Source organism: Panthera leo, chromosome B1, assembly GCF_018350215.1.
Source record: "Panthera leo isolate Ple1 chromosome B1, P.leo_Ple1_pat1.1, whole genome shotgun sequence".
NCBI classification, from domain to species: Eukaryota; Metazoa; Chordata; class Mammalia; order Carnivora; family Felidae; genus Panthera; species Panthera leo.
Window position 1 is genome coordinate 133,732,238 of NC_056682.1, and position 23,090 is coordinate 133,755,327.

A 23,090-nucleotide genomic window follows, 5' to 3' on the forward strand; every position below is an offset into this window, starting at 1 on the left:
TTAGCATTATTTATGTGTTAGATATCAACCGGTAAGTCAATAAAACCAAGTCCCCATCCATCCCCCCACAAAAGCTAGCATATGGTCTATAATTTATCTATGTATACTTCAATAAAATTCCACTAAACTGGAAACAAATGGACATCAGATGTTGGGAACTCTGGCAAGAACAATAATTGAATCCCCAATATCTAGTTTCCTTAATTAGTTTTGGAATAGCCAAGTACCCAGCAAAAAACTTGAATCCCCAGCTTCCCTTACAAGTAGGGTGGCCAATATAAACAGAAGCCACTGGGTAGGGCTTTCAAGAAAACTTTTGAAAGAATCTGACTCATCTGGAAGGCACACCTTTTTTTTGCCATTTCTTCTGTAATCTGCCTGCCTGGAAACACAGTGCATTTTGAGTAGAATGCTGGCAGTCCTTTTGTGACCACAGGCCATCTTGAGATGAACGCCATGCACCAAGGAGGTGGAGAAGAAAAAAGATGTCTGGGTTCACTGCCATGTCTTGAAAGTGCCATACTTACTCTGGAATATTATGGCTGGATTTCGTGATATGTTAGAGAAAAGTAAGTGCCTCCCTTCTTTAGGCCATCCTACACTGTACACTGTATTCAGGTCTCTTGTACTAGCAATGCAATGAAACTTCTAATTAGAAAAAGCAGAACAAGTAATTCACTGCAGTGGTCTTGGAGAGGACAGACACAAAGAATACCTCAGGCAGCATTTTTCCCAAATCAGTGCCTCTATCATGAGTGATGCTAAGACATGTACTATAAATTCTGTAGTTATTGCCAAATAAATGAAAAATTACACATATGACATCATCTGGGAGATTCATAAGGTATATCAGTATATTAAAAGTTCTAAAAGCGTTCACAGGATTAGTGGGGAAGTATGCCCACAAACACATTCTAAAGAATTTTAGGTTATGCTACACAACACTCCCAGAGGACACACAAGATTTGCGAATATTAGGTAATAACTCTGTTTGTGAGACTGTGAACATGTACATTTAACTATACTAGAATTTATATATCTGAGAGTGTTATCTTTGAAAATAGGTATTTTGGAAAGATACATACACTTGTCCTCAAACATAATGATATCAGAAACATTTTTGGGACTCTCTTTTCTAATTATGCTTTGAGCCATATTTTAAAAATCACTCCTTATTTTATAAGCATTTTTCATTTTAATTCAAATTATCCTCCTTACATGCTCACCTTTCTAAAATAAGAATAAATCTATTATTAAACTGAATCAAAATACTCTTAAAGAGCTGTGCCACTAAAAAGGAGATTCAAAGAAACATGCCATAGTTTTAGGGGCACTTGGGTGGCTCAGCTGGTTAAGCATCTGACTTCAGCTCAGGTCATGATTTCAGGGTTCGAGGGTTTGAGCCCTGCATCTGGCTCTCTGCTGACAGCGCAGAGCCCACTTTGGATCCTTGGTCTCCCTCTTACTCTGCCCCTTCCCCACTTGCTCATTCACTCTCTCAAAAATAAATAAACATTAAAAAAAAAAAAGTTAAAAACAACACACTATACACTTTAAAAGTAACTCAAAATAGGAAATATATTGTTCTAAAAATGTTTGAGAGGAATGACATTTATAAGTTCCACTAACTGTGTAAAAATCAGGAACACGTTATATATACCAACGAGCCCAAACAATGAGTGGAAGAAACATGCAGTCCAAGGAACAAAGTAGGGCCATAAAATTTGAAACAAAAAAGCATATTTAAGTTCACATATTACCTCTACCCAGTGCTAAAAAAAAAGAAAAAAAAAACAAAACGAAAAACAAACTGCAATAAATCAAAAGTATATCACAAATAATAATCGCTAATATTTACTAAATACTTAGTATGCAATGGGCACTGCTCTAAGTGCTTACATGTACGAACTCATTTAGTCCTTACAACAATCCCATGAAAGCGGCCTGATCATCATCCTCATTTTGCAGATGAGGAAACTAAAGGACAATAAGGTTAAGAAACTTACACAGGGGTGCCTGGGTGCCTCAGTTGGTTAAGCATCCGACTCTTGTTTCGGCTAAGGTCATGATTTCACGGTTTGTGAGTTCGAGCCCCGTGTCTGTTTCTGTGCTGACAGCACAGAGCCTGCTTGGGATTCTCTCTCTCCCTCTATCTCTGCCCCTCCCCTGCTTGTGCTCGCTCTCTCTCTCTTTCAAAATAAATAAAGTTAAAAAAATTTTTTAATTAAAAAAAAAAAAAAACTTACACAAACTAAATCATAGTCAGAAATCAAACCCCAAGCAGTCTAGCTCCAGAGTCTATGCTATACCATGCTATTCTGTCTCTCTAAATCAAGCAGAAGTGGTCAACATCATGCACAGTAGCATCTAAAAACAATTCATATATACTTAAATAGGTATACATGTGTCTATGGGATTTTATAAGGCAATTTTACAAGTCATTTAATTTTATCTTCACAGCTGTTCTATGTCAGTATATCCTGTCACTAGGTGGACTCAGTGGCATGAATTCGAGTAATTAAAGCTATGTGGCCAGAGACTACTCCATTTATCTGCTGTCTTAGAAATGTGTCCTTTCTGTGTACCACCAGTGCCTTGCAGAGGGTCTGGCAGAAAATAGGAATTCAATATATATTTACTGAATAAAGAACAATTAAAAAGGGAGCTGGGCATCCCATCTGAATGTGGTCAGATTGGTCCAGATTCATCAATACTGGTACTAGAAAAACACTCAGCTAGCTTGGCTCACCAAAAGTGATTCTTTAGTATCCATTTAGATAGAAGAACAGTATTACTCATTTTTCAATTAAATCTTAGTATCTCAATACAATCTTAAAATCCCTTTGAAGTTAGAAGTCTTGGTGTACTAACATAAACACTGAGAAAGATTCAGATAAAATCTTACTTTAAAGACATAGCTCAGTTTGGTCTTCAGTTACACAATGAGTATGATATATTATGTGACCACATTAAAATATTTTCTTTTACTTAAAAATTAAAGGAAATTCCTAGTAAATTTTAATAATGGAGAAGAGTCTAGATTTCTCATTGTAACTTGAAGAACTATATCATATGAGTGTTGGAGAATATGTCGAGTTGAATTATAACTAAAGTAACAGTATTGCTGGGTACTGTGTAATAACACATTTCCAATTTGCTATTCATTTGTATACCCCTCAAAGTAGAGCCAGAATTTTGAAGTTCTGATTGGACTCAACTGAATGGTACATATCTACAATACAGTTTTACCTAGCTTAGATTTGACAACTGAACATTCTTGAACTAAAGTTTCTATTATATTTATTATATATACATATATTTTTAATTTTCAGGGTTTTGTTTTGTATTCTGTTTTAACAAAACACCTATTCAAGCTTTCATGGAGTGCAGCTATAATTCAATTTAGCCTTGGTAAATTTCACACAGTACTTAGAAAACTGAAATACATTATATCTGAATCATTGCCTGAAGCTCATTCCTTAAACTAAGTATAGACACTAACATCAGAATTAAATTAAAACAGATTGTGTGAAGGATGAATTAATACTATGCTCAAATAATTCCATAAAACTACACCTCAGCACAAGAATATGAAAGACATTGAGAATAAATCAAAACCTTACAATAAGGGAAATTTCTGTACCAAAATACTTATTATTTATTTTTACTTCAAAACTGAATTACGTTATATTCTCCAGAAGATATATCCGATTGCCCTAAGACCTAAAATATTCATCTCCTCATAGTTTATATGTTTAGTTTAAAAATTATACTTCTCTAGAAAAAGTGCATAAGTAATACTTAGCAGTACTGACAAAAACTAAATTTCTTAAAAAGGCTCCCTTATTTAAAAAAATTCCCAGGCTTTATCTTTCTTCCAAAAAAAAAAAAAACAAAAAAAGAAGCAGACAAAAAACACCAACTTTGAATATTTCTACCACATTCTCAGGTTATATAGTCATTCTAACCTTAATTTAAGGTACTCAACAAGAATGTTTCATTTTTGTTCCACGGACTACATTAGAACTAAGGGGAAAGGCGCCTTGGTGGCTCAGTCAGTTAAGCAACAGACTTTGGCTCAGGTCATGATCTTGGTTCGTGAGATCAAGCCCCACATTGGGCTCTCTGCTATCAGCACAGAGTCCATTTCAGATCCTCTGTTGCTCCAACTCTCTCCCACCCTCTCTGGCTCCTGCTTTCTTTCTCTCAAAAATGAACATTAAAAAAAAAAAAAAAAAAAAAAAAAAGATCTAAGTGGAAAAGCATTAAAATGATACTGTATACAAAATACTCCATCAGGCATGCTTTCAACAAAATAACTCTCAATGTTCTGGATGCAACTTGTCTGATCTGAGTAGGTAAAAAAGCATGTGTTTATAAAAAAACAAAAGTACCATCTACCTGCAGGAGAAAAAAAAAAGAATACTTTTAATTGAAAATAATTTGGGGGCACCTGGGTGGCTCAGGTTAAGTGTCTAACTTTGGCTCAGGTCATTATCTTGCAGTTCATGAGTTCCAGCCCCGCATGGGGCTCTGTGCCGACAGTTTGGAGCCTGGAGCCTGCTTCAGATTCTGTGTCTCCCTCTCTCTCTGCCCCTCCCCTGCTTGTGCTCTGTCTCTGTCTCTGTCCCTCTCTCAAAAATAAAACATTAAAAAAAAAAAAAAAAAACTTAAAAAAAAAGAAAATAATTTGATTCCTTGTCTACTTACACACTAAACCAATAAAGAAAACTGATTTTTTTTTTTAGATGTATTAAGGAGGCGGGGAGGACACGTGAGATGGAACATTACTGTTTCTTCTAAGCTGCCCATCAGTAGATAACAAGTGGCAAACACTATTAAAATTCATGACACAGTGTTAGCTTCCAATCACCTCAAATAGTTTAAGAACTTCATTTTTGTTGAAGGGGATGCTTTCCCTTATGGGAAAAACATAAAATCTCTCATGCCTCTGTATGTTCATGTTGAAACTAATATGATGGTTTTCTATTGGAAAATTCAATCATATTATATGACAACTAAGAGTCTCCATATCTAAAAGAGAAAAAGAAACCTTCACCAAGGATTTGAAAATCCTTGAATCAAATTCCAACACTTCAGGTGAAATGATGGACTTTATTTTCAGATTTGAAACTGTTGTAGTACACAAGGGCAATTAAGCCACTGGTTTGATCCAGGACTTACTGATACAAATAATACACACAAGGACACTAAAGTTCCACCCCTCAGTTAACTTTGGAAAGGAAACTCTTACAACTAGGTATAGCAGACTGAGAAAAGATGTAATATAAGCATCAAACGTGCAGTATTTCTCCTTATTAGAAAAAAAGTATCAAAAATAACATTTAAAATGATAAATCTGAAGGAAATGACTATATTTAAATACACACCCATTTCAGATGATGAGAAATGGAATATAAATTTGAAAATCTCTAGGTAGTGTGCATCAAACTATACTACAATAAAAATTAAAAATTTTTAAAAAACCTTCAGGTAACACAGAATTTTGTGATTACAGAAATGTCCTGTATCTGAGCTGTCCAATATAGTGCCTTCCAGCCACAAGTGACTACTGAGCACTGAAAATGTGACTAGTGGGAATGAGAAATTGAATCTTAAGTTGCATCTAATTAAATTAAATTTAGTGATACATGGCTGGGACTACTACATCGGACAGTGAAGCACTAAGGAAGTAGAGGGATTTATACCTTAAACTCGGATTCAAATAGTAAAAATCCTGTAGATAGACATATACACAGATGCTTCTGAAACATAAGTGTTTTGGGTTTGTTTTTTTTGTTTTTATTTTTCTGATTTATAAAGAGGAAAGGACTATGCCACAACATAAAAACGTTGTTGCATTTGTGGGAATCAAATTTTCTATACTCACCTTCTAGGGAGGACTAGAATATTGGTTCACAAATTGGCTCCATGTTGTAATTTCTTAGTAAACTTCCAAAAATATGGATGCCTGGGTCTCATCTCCCCAGGCTTCTGGTTTAATTGGTCTGGGTAGAGTCCTGGGCATAAAAAATTTTTTTAAGCGACCCAGGAGATTCTAACATGCAGCCAGAGTTGAGAATTACTAAACTAGAAAGAAAATGAGAAATTATTTATTATGCATAGATGCAATATGCGACTGAAGACATTTCTTTGCTGGTAGGCAAAGAGGGCAGCCTTTAACAACCCAGATGCAGGTCAAAACACCTGAGGGCTAAATATGAGCTTAACATTCTAAACATTCATAAATGATTTGGGTTTTACAATCATAAATTTTTGTGATTACTGAATGTTATTCAATTATGTAAAAGAGATTAGAAAGGAAGGAAATAAACTAAATATTGAGTATCAACTTGCCCTCACCACTTTTGTGTATATTATTAATTTCATCCTCAACATATGCTGGGAGGTAGATATTAGTAATTTATTTACAGATGTGGAAGGTAAATTTAAAGATATTCTCTAGGATTTGGACACGTTTATCAAACAGTAAAGTCCACACTCTATATATTACAGTAGAGGGTTCTCTATGAGGAAGTTTGTTGCAGTAAATTTTCACACTGGAATCAAACAAAAGAAAGAAAAGAAAAAGAAAAAGCAGCATTCAGTGGTAGAGCAAAGAAGGCAAACACACTTAAACAGGTACTTAAACCAGTCCCTGTTCCCGCATTATCTGAGTTCTGATATCTGAGTTCCCGCATTATCTAAGTATCTGATAGCAAACCCTGGGGAAAACAGCTTTGCCGATGCTTCAAATCTATACCAGCCTCTACACTAGACCTTTTAGGACTTGCTGCCTCTTATCCTAAGAACTTAAAACAACTGATCTCCTACTGTCTCATAAGCTATTAGCTATAGTCACACATTCTTTGGACAGGATAGAACAAGACGCTTATTCACAGCGCCTGACACTAAACAGGAATAAGGGGTTTTAAAGAGTTTTTCATTTTATTTTTTCATTTTTATTATTTCATTTCATTTTAAAGACTTTTAAAAGGCTGTAATCCTTTTTTCCTCCACTCCAAGGATTACAGGAACTCCTCACAGAGCAGTTTACAGACCACAGTTTTGATATGATCATATTCACAGTGAGTAAGGAACTCTTATTTTATCCTAGGTCATTGAAAGTCTTACATTAATTTACTCATTAAAACAATGTTTTAAAAACTCGGTTCCTGAGTTGTTCAATGCATCTTAATTTTCTTTTTCTTTTTGTTTTTTTTTTTAATTAAAAAAATATTTATTATTGACAGAGAAAGACAGAACATGAGCAAGGTAAGGACAGAGAGAGAGACACAGAATCCGAAGCAGGCTCCAGCTCTAAGCTGTGAGCACAGAGCCCCACGCAGGGCTTGAACTCACAAACCACAAGACAATGATCTGAGCTGAAGTTGGATGTTTGACTGAGCTACACGGGCGCTCCCTTATTTTCAAATTAAGGCAGAAAACTTCTCAGAGGAAAAAAAAAAAAGAAGGTAAATCCAGAACAGAGGTCCTCACCCTTCCCAACAGCACTAATCCTTCTATCCCAAGACTCAAGATCTTTCTTCCGTTTTCAGGCCCCTACCTTGTAAAGTGACATTAACTCAAATGAGTCACATTTGGTTACATCAGAGGCCAGAAAGGAGAATACCTTCAACTCACTGTTCTAATTAATGGCACAGACTTCTTCCAAAGCATGTTCCAAAATAAGAATACGTTGACAGGATTAACTCCTAAATGCACTGGCTTGGTGTATGGGCAGTGTTTCTTTTCCATTTCAAATGGTATTAATTACTGCTTAATTATACCACAAAACATGTTTCATAATTTATTTAAAAATTACGAACTCTGTCAAAGAGAAAACAGCAGCAGTAGCTTAATCCCCAGCAGCCTTTTTCCCCAGTAGGTTTAAGGCTGGGTAAGAAGATGAGCTAGAAAAAAATATACTCGATTGATACAAGAGAAGCTACAAGACTCCCCCATCCAGTCCTTAGCCTATTAAAAGTGGAATAAAGCAAGGATTTGACCTGTTTTGTTTTTTTTTAAGAAAGGATACATAAACTCCATTCATTTAAAGAATGACACCTATCTACCCAGAAACAACTGATTAGCCAATTCTCACTCATTTCCTGCATTTGAGGCACGCCTCCAGAAAAAGATAATGTAAGTTCTACAACTTTTGACCCCAATCATAGTGCCAAAATTCATCCTTTAAATTGACATTGGTTTTAACAGTTTGTGTATGTGTGTGTGTTACTTGTGACATGAAAAGTTACTTATAAATATTTCTGGATGCTAGTAATCACCCTCCAAAAACTAAGTAGGCTTTACATGCAAGTAAAAATTTTGGTGGGGCAAATGTCAATTCAAAAGTCAAACGTACATAATGGTAAAAGAAATAATTCTCTAATTGTAAAAGTGAAAGTCACTACAAATTGAACCCTTTTCTTAATAAGTAACCATAGATACGTTTCTAGTTTTAATTCCAGCTTCCATCCTACCCTCTCCCCCACGCATACAAAGCCTCTAGAACATCAAAGTCAGAACACAACGTTATTATAAAAAAGTACAATAAATTTAGGATTAGTTAATAAAGCAGTTAGTTCGCCTCTGTATGAACTCACTGAATCAATACAAGCATAAACTGAATAAAAATGCTAATGATATTAAAAGGAGAAATAATGTTTATCAAAGCACCACCCAGAAGCAACCAGTGAGCAGGTAGCAAGTTTTCACTTTGATCCTGCCAACCCGGTCATCACAAATTTGGGGAAATACCAACACTTGTTTCATAATACAGCAACTTTTCTAAATTTTCCCAACGTTTAGTAAAACAATGTAGATGTAAATTTTAAAATCTTGCTAATTAGTTACCAGCGCCCTTCATCCCACAGATCAGGTGTCCTACATTTTGTTTAGGTCCCCGCCTTGAAAACAAACCCGATTGCCCCATTTTCTGAGAGGTAAACTCCGCTCCAGGCAGCTCCCTATGAAGTCACCGCGTTTGTTGTTTCAAAGATGCAATTAAACGAACATGACACAAGGCCGTCGAAGAGATTAGCTGGAAGTGTGTGGAGGTGTCAATCACATATGTGTAAAGCAAATGAAAACTGCATTGTTACAACTCTATTTTAGTGGTAATAGTTCTCTCCATTCCCCCTTCTCCAGTATATTCACAATTAAACTTTTTAAGAACTTTCTCAACTTTCGCAAACTTTAGCTTTCCAGCTTTTTGTACTAAGTATCATGTAATGAGCAAAGGCCGGGTATGTGGCGGGGCGGGGGGCGGTATTTAACTGGGACACGGAGAGAAAAGCAATAAAAGAGCTTGCATCAGGCAGTGTCTCTCCCTCTGCCCCCTCTTCCCCCCTTCCCACCCCTTCTTCTCTAAGCCCTTACATATACACATTCTTCTGGGCGGCCTCTAACCACACCATGTCCACAGTCATTTACAGAAATTAGAAACAGACTCCGGGATCCCTTCCCACAGCACGCACAGAGCAGAGCTGTACTAGCAGGATGGGGCGATGTCACTCCCTACTACCCCACAACCTATTCTTACGCCCCCTCTGGGGTTTCATTCCCAGGAATCCGGCCGAGAAGGTGGATCTAGAGAATTCACAGTGAAACTTCGCCTCCTCCTTCCCCACGCCAGCCACCCCACCACGAAGACCAAAGCAAACTTCCTTTCCCAGCTGGGCAACAGAAGAGTTGATTGCAGGGGCAAGAGCAGAAGCCGAGAGAGGAGGAGGACAGGGAGCGTGGTGTACTTTGTTCTGCACTTCTGCATATCCCCAGCACAGCCCAGGGCTGCTCTCGTCCTTACCCGCTCGTCCGGAGACCCGGTCCTGCTACTGGAGCGCGGGGCGAGGGCTGAGGGGACGCAGCGTTGGGGCGGGCCGCCGGCAGCCGCCTGGGGCGCCGAGAGCCACCACCTCTTCTCCGCCAAACGGCTGCGGGCGTGGGCCGAAGTAGCTGAAGAAGGAGCCTGGGGAGGGGGCGAAGAGGAGCAGCATCTCCTCCTCCTCCACGCCTCGGAAACACCCCTCCGGCGGCGACCCCGACCGACCGCCTGACCCCCGAGTGCTGGCGCACCCTCTCTGCGCTCCTGTCCTGTGCGCGCCTCCTAGAGCTTCGCCAAAATCCTCCGGCGGGGGGCGGCTCAACGCCTGCAGCCAGCTCCGAGCGTTGCCGAGACGGCTGAGGCAGATCGGGGAGCTAGGGAGTGCTGCGCGCCAGCAAGCCGGTCTCCAGGGGCCGCGACCATGGTGTGTGACCCTCGCCGCGCCGCGGCCGCCGGAGCTACTAGCACAGCTCGGGCTCCACCTCAGGCAGCCGGCACGGCCCCGCCCCCGTCCCTGTCACTCAAGCCTTTTCCCGGGCTCTAGGAGTACCGTCGATCGGCGACCCTGCGCTCCCCTCCGCCTCATTGGCCTGCCAGGCATCCAGCCCCGCCCCCCTCCCCAGGGACGAGGTCGCCGGGGAGACCAGCGCCCCGGTTCCCCTGACAACCGGTGCCTAGGGCCTGGCTTTTAGAGTTCTGGCTAACCAGAAGCTCAGGTTGATAGCCGGGCGGCCAAGTCCCTAGCCCCTGCACGGTGGACTCCTACTTTTAGGCCAAGCCGAAAACGCCGCCGACCGCCCCGCGCTTCCAACTTCAGAAACAGAACTTTGTGGCCCTGGGGAGTGTGAGGGGAGAGTGAAAAATGTCTAACTGCTCGCTCTTTCCCTGTGAATCGAAGTGACCCCTCCCCCACCTTGCCCTCCCTTGCTTCCAGCCTTGTTTCCATACTCTCACCGGGCGGATTTGGGCTTTGAAAGGGTGAGGAGAAGAGGGGAGAGAGAGAAAGGGCTGGGCTCTGCCAGCTTCCTGCAGCAATATAGCAACTTGGAAATGGCGGGGTCAATGAAAACAGCTCGGTGAGTTTTCCCACAGTTGTAAAGTGATCTTCAAAGGTGTGCTGGCAGCGCTGCGTCAACCCACATGCCCTCGGGAAAACTTAAATACTCATATTTGGGGGGGGGGGGGGGGGGAAGTATGTAAATTCTTATGTTAAAATTCCTCTGAAACTAAGATATTCCTAAAGTTAAAAAAAATTAAAAGGTTTAACGTAATCGAATAAAATAGAGAATATCCAATTTTCTGTGTAGGACTACACATTGCGACTTGGCAAAGTAGATGTCCTAGCAGCAATTGCCCTCCTGCAAAAAGATTTGGATTTCAACAATCAAGAAGGAAGTCTTGCTGAATTCAAGAGCAAACAGTATCTTGTCATTTGAGTTTCAAAAGTTTGGGTTAATTCTCGGAGGTATAAGGGTAACCTGGGCCACTCCGGGAAGGGGACCTGGGGGTAAATGTAGTCCTGGACTGACAGCATTGAGCCCTAGGTGAATCTAAACTTCTTGGCTCCAAAATGGAGAGATCTGAGGCGAAATTAAAACTGCAGTCCTAGGCTCCCTAACCCCTGAGGCTGCTGTACATGTATGATGAATGAGGGAATTAATAGTAATGATTTACCTCTGGCGAGCACTCGAGTTTTCATTATCTCATTTACTAAATGAATAACTGTGATGTATGTGTTCAGTTAAATATGCCTTGCAAGTATGCACTGAATGTAATTACTCACAGTGCTAAACACAATGGAAAATGCAGAGCGAAATTATGAGATAAGGTCCTTGCCCTCAAGGAGCTAACCACAGAGCCTAAGAAAAGTAGCATTCTTGAAACAATTTGAGATTAGGGCTATAATGTGCAGCCAAACTGAGTACAGGAGCAGATGAAAGAAAGTCTGTGGTAGGTAGAATGGACTCGATCAGTCACATTAAGGAGCAGGGGAATTTAAACTGGGTTTTGAAGGGTACCTAGTGGGATGAATGAAGCACAGAAGAGGAAACAGAAAATTGAGGCAAACAACGTAAAACCAAAGTGCAACAGCAGGAATAGAGTGGTGAAAGTAGATAATAGTAGAATAATAGAGAAGACCAGCCCAGTCAAATTGGAGACAGAAGTCAAGGATTGAAGTCCTTTCCCTAGTCCTTCCCCCATTTTCTGAAATAGGAATTTTTTTTAAGTATTCTGGTTGATGTATCAGGGTGGTAAGGTAGAATATCTGCCTCGATTTGCCATTGAAAGAAAGCAAATGCAAATTCAAGTCAGAAGGAAAGTGTAAAGAGTAGAGTGTTGGAAATTTTCACAAAAGTAGACAAACCACAGTGTTGTGAGCATTTTTTTTTTTCCCATTAAGGCCATTTCAGGTGGTTGCCCTCAAGGCCTTTTCACCAGTAATCCCTCTGTTTCGTATGAGCTAAAAGGCTGGTTTTAAAATAAGTGGCTGTGATACCAAAACCTGATAATACAAAAGAGAAATCTATAAGTTAATCTTCTTTTGGATATAATGGAAAATGAAAATACCTAAAATACAATTAGAACCCAGAACTATGTCACAAATGCTATGGCAAAATTAAGAGGCATTATGTATCTGTATGAATGTTTCAACTGATAATTACAAGTATTTTGTAAAATCTAGCATCATTCCTTAAAAACTTTTAAAGAATTTAAAATAGATAATTTAACAATATGTATTTTATACCAAAGCCAGAAACTTGCTTTATAATGAAACATTGTAATTATTCCCATTGAAGTCAGAAACAAGGATATGATAGCCAATCCAATGAGACATGGAATAGAAATACAAAATTAAATACTGAAAGTAGATTAGGATTGTCATTTGTTTGCAAATTATATGAAAACTCCATAGATCAATTGAAAAACTTTTAAAATGAGTTAAGGTAACCAGTTATAAAAATTAATATACAAAATCAACAGCTTTCCCCATGTACAAACCCTAACTAGTTAGAACATACAATATAAAAAGTATCCTATTTATAATAACCACAATTAAATAGCTAAAAATGAATACCAAAAGAAATTAATAAAATTTACTTTTAAAATGATGGCCTTATGAGACAAAAATGTTTGAATAAAGAAGAGATATACTTTTAGGTTAAATACCAAGACTCAAACATCATATAATTATAATATCTTCTACAAGTAATCTATATACCTAGTACAATTTTAACCAAATGTGTAACAATACTTTTGGGAATTTGAGAAAATACTTTCAAAATTCATTTGCAATATTAACCTTTTAGAAATAACCAATGATTATGGCACAAGAACAGACACTCAGATCAATGGAACAGAATAGAGAACCCAGAAATGGACCCACAAACGTATGGCTAACTAATCTTTGACAAAGGAGGAACGAATATCCAATGGAATAAAGACAGTCTCTTCAGCAAGTGGTGCTGGGAGAACTGGACAGCAACATGTGGAAGAATGAACCTGGACCACTTTCTTACACCATACACAAAAATAAGCTGAAAATGGATGAAAGACCTAAATGTAAGACAGGAATCCATCAGAATCCTCGAGGAGAAAGCAGGCAAAAACGTCTTTGATCTTGGCCGCAGCCACTTCTTACTCAACACGTCTCCGGAAGCAAGGGAAACAAAAACAAAAATGAACTATTGGGACCTCATCAAAATGAAAAGCTTCTGCACAGTGAAGGAAATAATCAGCAAAACTAAAAGGCAACCGATGGAATGGGAGAAGATATTTGCAAATGACATACAAGATAAAGGGTTAGTATCCAAAATCTATAAAGAACTTATCAAATTTAACACCCAAAAAACAAATAATGCAGTGAAGAAATGGGCAAAAGACATGAATAGACACTTCTCCAAAGAAGACATCCAGATGGCCAACCGACACATGAAGAAATGCTCAATATCACTCAACATCAGGGAAATACAAATCAAAACCACAATGAGATACCATCTCACACCTGTCAGAATGGCTAACATTAACAACTCAGGCAACAACAGATATTGGCGAGGATGCAGAGAAAGAGGATCTCTTTTGCACTGTTGGTGGCAATGCAAACTGGTGCAACCACTCTGGAAAACAGTCTGGAAGTTCCTCAAAAAATTAAAAATAGAACTACCCTATGACCCAGCAATTGCACTACTAGGTATTTATCCTAGGGATGTTTCAAAGGGACACCTGCACCCCCATGTTTATAGCAGCACTATCAACAATAGCCAAAGTATGGAAAGAGCCCAAATGTCCATCGATGGATGAATGGATAAAGAACATGTGGTATACATACATACAATGGAGTATTACTTGGCAATCAAAAAGAATGAAATCTTGCCATTTGCAAATATGTGGATGGAACTGGAGGGTATTATGCTAAATGAAATTAGTCAGAGAAAGACAAAAATTATATGACTTCACTCATATAAGGACTTTAAGAGACAAAACAGACGAACATAAGGGAAGGGAAGCAAAAATAATATAAAAACAGGGAGGGGGACAAAACATAAGAGACTCTTAAATATGGAGAAGAAGCAGAGGATTACTGGAGGGGTTGTGGGAGTGGGGATGGGCTAAATCGATAAAGGCATCAAGGAATCTACTCCTGAAATCATTGTTGCACTATATGCTAATTTGGATGTAAATTAAAAAATAAAATTAAAACTCTGAAAAAAAAAAAAGCTCATGAGGAAATGGGCTCGGTCATTTCTATCCAGCACATTAAATTAAATACCAGGTACAGTATATGATAAATACCAGGTGCAATATATAATAAAAGAGGAACGTGTATCATTCAATGAATAGTGTTGAGAAATCTAGCTATTTCTTGTGTACCTTTTCAGGCACACACACATACACATGTTCTTTTTTGAAGTAAGGTTAGCTCACATACTTATCTAATGCTTTTTTTAAGCTTTGTAATATCTCTTTGATCTCTATCATCAGATCCTCTAGGTACACCTAGCTCTTTTGAATGGCTGTTTAATGTTCTATTGCTTAGATACGACATAATTTATTTAACTCCTCCCTTTTTAATGGACATATAGGTTATTCCCAAACTTCTGCTATTCCTTACAATTAGAAATCCATTTCTTTGTACTTGGTCCTGTTTTACATGTGAAACAGAACTGTAGGTTTGGCTTCTAGAAGTATAATTGCTGGATTAAAGAGTAAGCACATTTTACATATGATAGACAAAACCAAGCTGCCCTCTAAAGAAGTAGTACCAATTAGTCATCCCAATACAGGTGGAAAGTTTGATAGCTCATTTTGTTTCCCCACACCCTCACCAATATGACATTATCAAACTTTATTGATCTTTTCCAATCTAATAGGTACAGAATGCTGTCACATTACAAGTATAGTTTTCATTCTCATATGAGTATTTTTTGCATGCTTACAAGCCATTTTGTTTTCTATTACAAAAAATATTCTTCCATTTTTTTCTTCTAGACTTTCATGGCTTTGTTTTTCACATTTTATTTTTTGATCTGTATGGAATCTATTTTGGTGATAGCAGCAGATACCCACTTGCCTCCCAAATCTTAAAAGAATTTGTTAATTTTGCTACATAGAATACAAAGCTTCTAGATAGTAATGAAAACAACAATGAATACGAAATTTACAAAAGAAGAAATTCAGAAATGCAATGAATATTTGAAAATAAACTGTATACAGTTTATACACTGTTGTCTATATACAACTGTATAAAGAAAAAAATAAAAATGAAATTATCTACAAGTGTCAAATCAAAAAGATTTTAAAGACTTATGCTATCTGGTATTGGTGAAAACATGTGAAATAGATACCATCCCATGATTGTTTGGTAGGATTACAGTTTCACTTGTTCCATTTGGGAGTGTAGTTGCATTTTCTTTCATAATATATAATGTTTATACCCATTTGCTGATTCCACTTAGGACATTTGTCCTAAATATTTACATATATAACCAGAGATATGATCAAGAATATTCACTGCAGTATTGTTGGTAGTCATAAATTTAAAAACAGAACAAATGTCCATAATAACAGAATGATTAAATAAAATACAGCCACCCATATATATTATCCTGTGACAAAATAAAAAATAATATGATTTCCATTAAAAAATACATCTATCTATATATACTGCAAAATTTATACTAACAGTTTCTCTGAGGATTAGAATTACGTAAACATTGCATTTCTGAAAGGTTTTTATTTAAAATCTTTACAACATGTGTGTGTTACTTTTGTTAGAAAAGGTCTAGGGTATTAAGAAGACAAACTGCCAGATATAAAATAAATAAGTCATGGGGATGTAATGTATAGCATTGGGGCTATAGCTAATAACAATGTATCATATATTTGAGAATTGCTGAGAGTAGATCTTAAAAGTTTTCATCATAAGAAAAAAATTTTTCTATAAATTAATTAAATTTAAATTAAATTAAAAAAAATTCTGTTCCTCTGTGCTTGTAGCCACATTTCAAGTGCTCGCTAGCCAGCCTTGTGTGGCTACTGGCTCCTGAATGACACAGCACAGATGCAGAACATTTCCATCATTACTGTAAGTCCTATTGGACAATGCTACTTTAGAGGCTAGCATAGCTGATTTTTCTCTTAAAGGCTAAATAAAAATTATTTCTCTTTTGCCAGCTTCTATAAATAAACAAAAAGGTCAGCAGATTATCACTACTAACATAAAGAAATTAAACAGCTGGACTTAACACAGATTTAATTGGGCTCCCAAGTGGTTCATGGACCTCAGAATATTCATCATTTAGAGACCAAACTTGTGTCTCACTTTGAGTCAGGAATATTTTATGTGGACCCATGGATCATCCCTTAACAGACTCCTTAAGACTGTATTCCAGATCTGTGTATTTGTGCATTTTTCTAGGGAAAGTATCTATACATTTCAGAAAGTTCAGAAAGGTAAATTTAATATCTTTCCAAAATGTTAAGATTGTGTGCTTGAAATGTCAATGGTTTTAAAACATCACCTTTACCTCAAAGGTTGAAATGAATTCTAGGCTAATCTAAATCTGTAAATAGCAATGTTTTCCCAGCTGGCTTCTTGTGTTCATCTCAATATGAAACATTTGTATTCCGGCTTGTACTAACTGTGTCAGTGTTTTTCTTCCTTTAAGCCCAGAAACATATTATTCTTTTTTGCTTACAGAGTAAGGACTGTGATGGGAACTTTGCCCAAGGGAGAAGCAGAAGCAAGATAAGTAATCCACCAAAACATGAGCAGGTAATTGGAGCACAAAGTCTGACAGCGCTTAAGGAAGACTTTGTGAGACAGTACTGACACTTTCAAGTGAACCAAGAATTAGCTGGGGAAAAATGCAGCAATGGAAACCAGATAGGACTACAATTACCCTCAGGTCCATTGAATAAACAGGTTATTTTCTTTTGGTAGTGGTTGAACTCTCTTTAGAATGTGAGAATTCCCCTAGGATGTAGAGTTACATGACAGCAATGGCACAGATAACTCTAAACATTGGGAGGCAGCCTGGTAGCTCAGTACTATGAAAGAGCATAGCATTTGCACTCAAAAGACCCAAGTACAAACCTTGGCAAGTCTCCTCACTTCTCTGAGTGTCATTTTCCTCATTTATAAAGAGAAGGAAATAAGAATAGCAGGTATGTTCTGCACATAATAGCCTGTAATGTTATTTCAGTATTCAGCAGTATTTCATGGAATATTTGTAAACTTTAAAGTGCTATTTAAGAAAATCAAGCAACAATAACAACAAAAGCTATGCAGACTTTTTTGGAATTAGTGTTTTAGACTTACTGAGAAAAAAAAGTTTTTAAATCTCATTCTGAAGAGAAACTTAAAAAAATTTTTTTTTTATTTTTTAAAATTTATATCCAAATTAGCATATAGTGCAACAATGATTTCAGGAGTAGATTCCTTAGTGAGAAACTTTTTTTAAAAACTGGTTATTTATTTTTGAGAGAGAGAGAGAGAGAGTGCGCGCGCTAGTGAGTGAGGGGCAGAGAGATGGAGACACAGAATCTGAGCTGTCAGCAAAGAGCCTGATGTGGGGCTCAAACTCATAAACCATGAGATCATGACCTGAGCCACAGTTGGACGTTTAACCAAATGAGCCACCCAGGCGACCCTGAAGAGAAACTTAAAAAAAAAAAAAAATCAGGTACCAGTGCTAGATACTCTTATAAAAGGTTCATTCAGAAAATTTTAATTGTGGTACTGCTGTAACAAATTTTCTTTACCAACAAGACTCTAAGCTCTTTTCCAGTTTCCCCCCCACCGGCCCCCCCAATTGACCAGGGTTTGTCAGTTACTCTGATTAGGGCTGGTGGTATGTTAGGCTAAAAACATTCACCTACTCCTGCTTGATTTGCCAGCTGCCTAATGGCTCTGCTTGAGCCCAAATGTTTCCTGAGTGCCTCACCTAGAAATCCTCACTTTCAGGAGTTAAACTGCAAGGGTGTTAACTTTAGAAGGTAGAAGTAAAAACTCACTTTACCTTTCAGCTTTCTCTCTTCACACATTAGTATAGATTGGTTTATCAGATTAGGGTAGTTGTCACTTTAAACCCTGAGGGTGAGAGATACTCGGGAGGCAAATTTTAATTAGCTTGAAGGGGAAGAAGAAAAGAGGGAAGCTAGTTTCGGTGAGTGGAAGAGAGAGAGAGAAGAATTTGGTGGGGGGAGAGGTGTGTGGTATGAAGGTGGCCCGCAGGGCTGATGATACCAAGGGAGGGGACCAGGGAAGTATGTGTAGTACTAAAGGGGTGTGGCACTGAACTCAAACTGCCAATTCACAATTTTTACTAGGGCTGGTCCTGTCTCTGACTCATTTCTACTACTTGTCCTGGCAAGTTATGTAACTGCCTGTTCAGTTTGGTTGAAGGGAGTATGGCAAATAAGCACAACTCTTTTGTTGTTTGAAAGGAAGCCAGGTTTGAGCATACACAAAGTAACTTAATATGAACACACTGTCATCTAAACCTGACCTATAGGGCCTTGCCTTAGGGTTCATGACTGCTAACCTTGATTTTCTTAAGTGTTCCCAGAAATGGACACCAAATCAGAAGTGAAGCTTTCTAGTTTATGTTCTGTTTTAAAGAGGGTGATTTCACACTGTCCCATGGGAGTGAGCTGCTGTGCAAGAAAGTTGATCATTAAAGGCTTTGTTAGGCAGAGCTGGAGTGTTTAATAAAACAAAGCATCACTTCACAAAAAATTCCTTAGCAGTTGATTGATTTTTACGTTTTCTCGTATAATGTCTAATACAAAACTTAGGAGGAAAAATAGTCTTATCTACAAACACTAATTATTGATTTAGGGTCAAATCCAGAGTTAGAATACTCATATAAACAGGAGAAATGCCACATTTTACAACCACATGAAGAGAGGAAATTTGTCTTACTTGGAGAGTTGAAGCTGTTAAGATTAGTAGTTCTTTAGTTCACCTTAAAGTAGAGAACTATTAAAAATTATACATATGTAAATTAAGTATTTTATTTTTACCCAAAACCTATCATTATACATTCATTAGCCAATCTTTTGATGTTGGGCCAAGGCTTTTCAGACCATAAATCTGTGGTTGAGAGTTGTAGGTTGTCTTTTTTACATAAACCTTTCCTAAATGCAAAATCTACAATTTTCTCTTTTGATTTTTATTAAAGGAAGCGTAGAACTTGAGGACACTACAGTTTTCTTACCTCTGGTAATTCGTGGCAGTAATTTGCTTTTTTATAGCATTCAACTTCATTTTTAAAAATTGTGTTAGCGGCGCCTGGATGGCTCAGTGGGTTCACCGTCTGACTTCAGCTCAGGTCGTGATCTTGCCTTTCACGACTTTGAGCCCCACGTCCGGCTCTGTGCTGACAGCTTGGAGCCTGGAGCTCGCTTCAGAGTCTCTCTGTCTCTGTGCCCCTACCCTGCTCATGCTCTGTCTCTCTCTCTGTCTCTCAAAAATAAAGTAAAAAAAACAAAAAACAAAAAACAAAAAAACAAACTGTTAAAATATACATAATCTAAAACTCACTACTCTAAGTGTGTTTATAACTTTCAACTTAATTTTCACTTCGCACTTATACTTAATAAAGTGTATAAAAGTTAAATTATCTAAGTATATTAGCAAGAATAACTCACATTAAGAGTTTGGGAAACTAAAACAATTGATTTAAATTTTTTTTTAATGTTATTTATTTTTGAGAGAGAGAGAGCAGGAGAGGGACAGAGAGAGAAAGGACACAAAATCTGAAGCAGGCTCTGAGCTGTCAGCACAGAGCCTGATATGGGGTTCGAACTCAGGAACTGCAAGATTATAACCTGAGCTGAATTTGGATGCTTAACCAACTGAGCCACCCAGGCACCCCACAAAACAATTGATTTTTATGTAAGTTTCATGAGGGCAGGATTTGAGTCTGTGTTATTCACTGTTGTGTCCCTCCCTCCTAGAATAGAGCCTGTCACAAAGTGGACACTCAGACACTATTAAAGGAATGAATCAATGGCTGCTGGTGGTTATAACTCAGCTGGAGGAGGCAGAAATGTACAGGTATGCTATGATATAGCCCATTAGTAAACATTCAGCGGCCATGGACATCAGTCTGTGTGTTTTTATAGAGGGAATGGAGAACATCAGTTAATCTTGTAATGTGGTTTGACCAAGTGAAGGTAATTTAATAGAGCTATTTTATTTTGAAAAAATCCCCATGTAGCACTTAACACAGGATATTATATCCAGCCAGTGTTCTGAAGATATTAATCTTTGTTGATTGTTGGTTGATCTCTTTATTCTTGGTATTCTACTGGGAGAAGGAGAGAGAAACGGGTGAGGATAAACAGTAGAGATATTAATATGCAAATATAGGGGTGCCTGGGTGGCTCAGTCGGTTAAGCGTCCGACTTCGGCTCAGGTCATGATCTCAAGGTCCTTGAGTTCAAGCCCCGCATTGAGCTCTGTGCTGACAGCTCAGAGCCTGGAGCCTGTTTCAGATTCTGTGTCTCCCTCTCTCTGACCCTCCCCTGTTCATGCTCTGTCTCTCCCTATCTCAAAAATAAATAAAACATTAAAAAAAAATAACAAATTAAAAAAAATATACAGTATACTCTTGGAGTGTGGAGGGGAAAAGGGATTTTTCTTACTCTCTCAAAACAGTTACTAAACTTTGCTGGTAATATGAACTCAAAGAGTAATGAACTCTATTCCCTTTGGTCAGAGAATATGCTGTAATTACTCGGCTTTCAGTAAACATTCCTTTGCTTCATTATAGTTTGAATGATCCTCCATTTTCTTATCCAGTTCTCTTAATGGGAAGTCTTTCCAGTGCCACCAATGGCAACTCTAACTAAATGAAGACTTACAGTATTTATCAGCCAAAAGCCTGTTAGCCAAAAATCACTGTGTTTAAAACTCTCACCAGCTTGGGCTATAGACTGGATGGATTCCAGTTACATAAATAACACAAATTGAGTCCTGTCTTCTCCCAGAGGACCCCTAGACTCCAGAAAATGTGTTGTCTACCTCTCATACTTCTAGAAATCTCCAAGTAATGGTTTACATGTTCTCTCTAATGTTTGTCTTCATTCTTGTGCTCAAACCTCTTCCTGAAAGTCTAATGCCTGAACATCACATGAAGGCACGTGCTTGCTCTTTCTGCTGTGGCCCATACCCTCCAAGAAACAATGAATATCGGTGTCAAGGAAATTGTCTTCCAGTGTTCCCCAAAGCTGTCAGCAATGAGACAGAGCTGGGCTGGGCTCCTCTGCAGAAGTAAGGCACCATTGTGCAATATTTTGTCACATGGTTCTTGAAGTGGCACTGTTCATGTTCATTATATCACAATGTCTCTGTTGAAATTCACTGTTTTAAGTACATGAAAGTGAAGGGAGGTAGTCACCATGCCATGCCTTTCCCTTTACTGTCATCACCCTACACACATACTCTCACATACATACTCTTTCCCTGTTCTTCAACCAAACATAAAAGTATTTCTGTGCATAAACTCTTCCAAATAGATGCTTTGAGAGACCACCAGCCCTCCTGTTCAGCAAATAGCCAAACTCTGGTAATCAGAATATTGCAGGAGAATGTGCTGGGGATAAGTACCATTCTTTTTCAGATAGAAGAAATATCTTCTAGTTAAAGGGTAATCCTTTGTTTTGGGTGTCTGACCATGTTTTTCTCAGTAGAATAGGGCAGTGCATCAGAAAGGCTATTAGCTCCAAGCAATAAAATTTCTGATAAGTGGTGGCTTAATCAGATAGTGTTATTTTTCTCATAAAAAGCCAGGTGGTCCTCAAAAAATTAAAAATAGAACTTTATGACCAGCAATTGCACTACTAGGTATTTACCCAAGGGATACAGGTGTGCTATTTCAAAGGGACACATGCACCCCAATGTTTATAGCAGCACTATCAACAATAGCTAAAGTATGGAAAGAGCCCAAATTCCCATTGATGGATGAATGGATCAAGAAGATGTGGTATATACATATACAATGGAGTATTGCTCAACAATCAAAAAGAATGAAATCTTGCCATTTGCAACTATGTGGATGGAACTAGAGGGTATCATGCTAAGCGAAATTAGTCAGAGAAAGACAAATATAATATGACTTCACTCATGAGGAATTTAAGAGACAAAACAGATGAACAGAAGGGAAGGGAAGCAAAAATTATATAAAACCAGGGAGGGGGACAAAACATAAGAGAGTCTTAAATATAGAGAATAAACAGAGAGTTGCTGAAGGGGTTATGGGAGGAGGGATGGGCTAAATGGGTAAGGGGCATTAAGGAAGAGCACTGGGTGTTATACATAGGGGATGAATCATTGGAATCTACTCCTGCAATCATTGTTGCACTATATGCTAACTAACTTGGATAGAAAGAAAGAAAGAAAGAAAGAAAGAAAGAAAGAAAGGAAGAAAGAAAGAAAGAAATAGGAACCAGGTGGTAAGCAACTGTTTCTGATGTCCAAGCCAGGGTCACTGCACTTCAGTTCTCTTTGCCTTCCTCTTCAAATTATGATAGGACCCTACAACCCAGCTATCACACTACTAGCTATTCATCTAAAGGTATAAAAATGCTGATACTAAGGGACACATGCACCTCAATGTTTATAGCAACACTATCAACAATAGCCAAATTGTGGAAAGAGCCCAAATGCCCATTGACTGGTGAATTGATAAAGAAGATGTAGTATATACACAATGCGTGCACACACACACACACACACACACACACACACACACACACA

The 23,090-nt window shown here is 38.1% G+C and overlaps 2 protein-coding genes across 17 annotated transcripts in view; one reads left to right on the forward strand and one right to left on the reverse strand.

The window, feature by feature from the left end:
• The window catches only part of PTPN13 (protein tyrosine phosphatase non-receptor type 13), a 227,101-nt gene extending 216,831 nt beyond the window's left edge, over nt 1–10,270 (reverse strand). For all 7 annotated transcript variants that reach the window (XM_042935987.1, XM_042935989.1, XM_042935988.1 and 4 more), the window contains exon 1: nt 9,809–10,270. The gene's annotated coding sequence lies outside the window, so the exon portion shown is untranslated. The remainder of the gene's footprint in view (nt 1–9,808) is intronic.
• A 260-nt stretch (nt 10,271–10,530) lies between these two features.
• Nucleotides 10,531–23,090, forward strand: part of MAPK10 (mitogen-activated protein kinase 10) — a 580,375-nt gene continuing 567,815 nt past the window's right edge. For all 10 annotated transcript variants that reach the window (XR_006201836.1, XR_006201835.1, XR_006201837.1 and 7 more), the window contains exons 1-3: nt 10,531–10,902; nt 17,025–17,099; nt 20,288–20,387. The gene's annotated coding sequence lies outside the window, so the exon portion shown is untranslated. The remainder of the gene's footprint in view (nt 10,903–17,024; nt 17,100–20,287; nt 20,388–23,090) is intronic.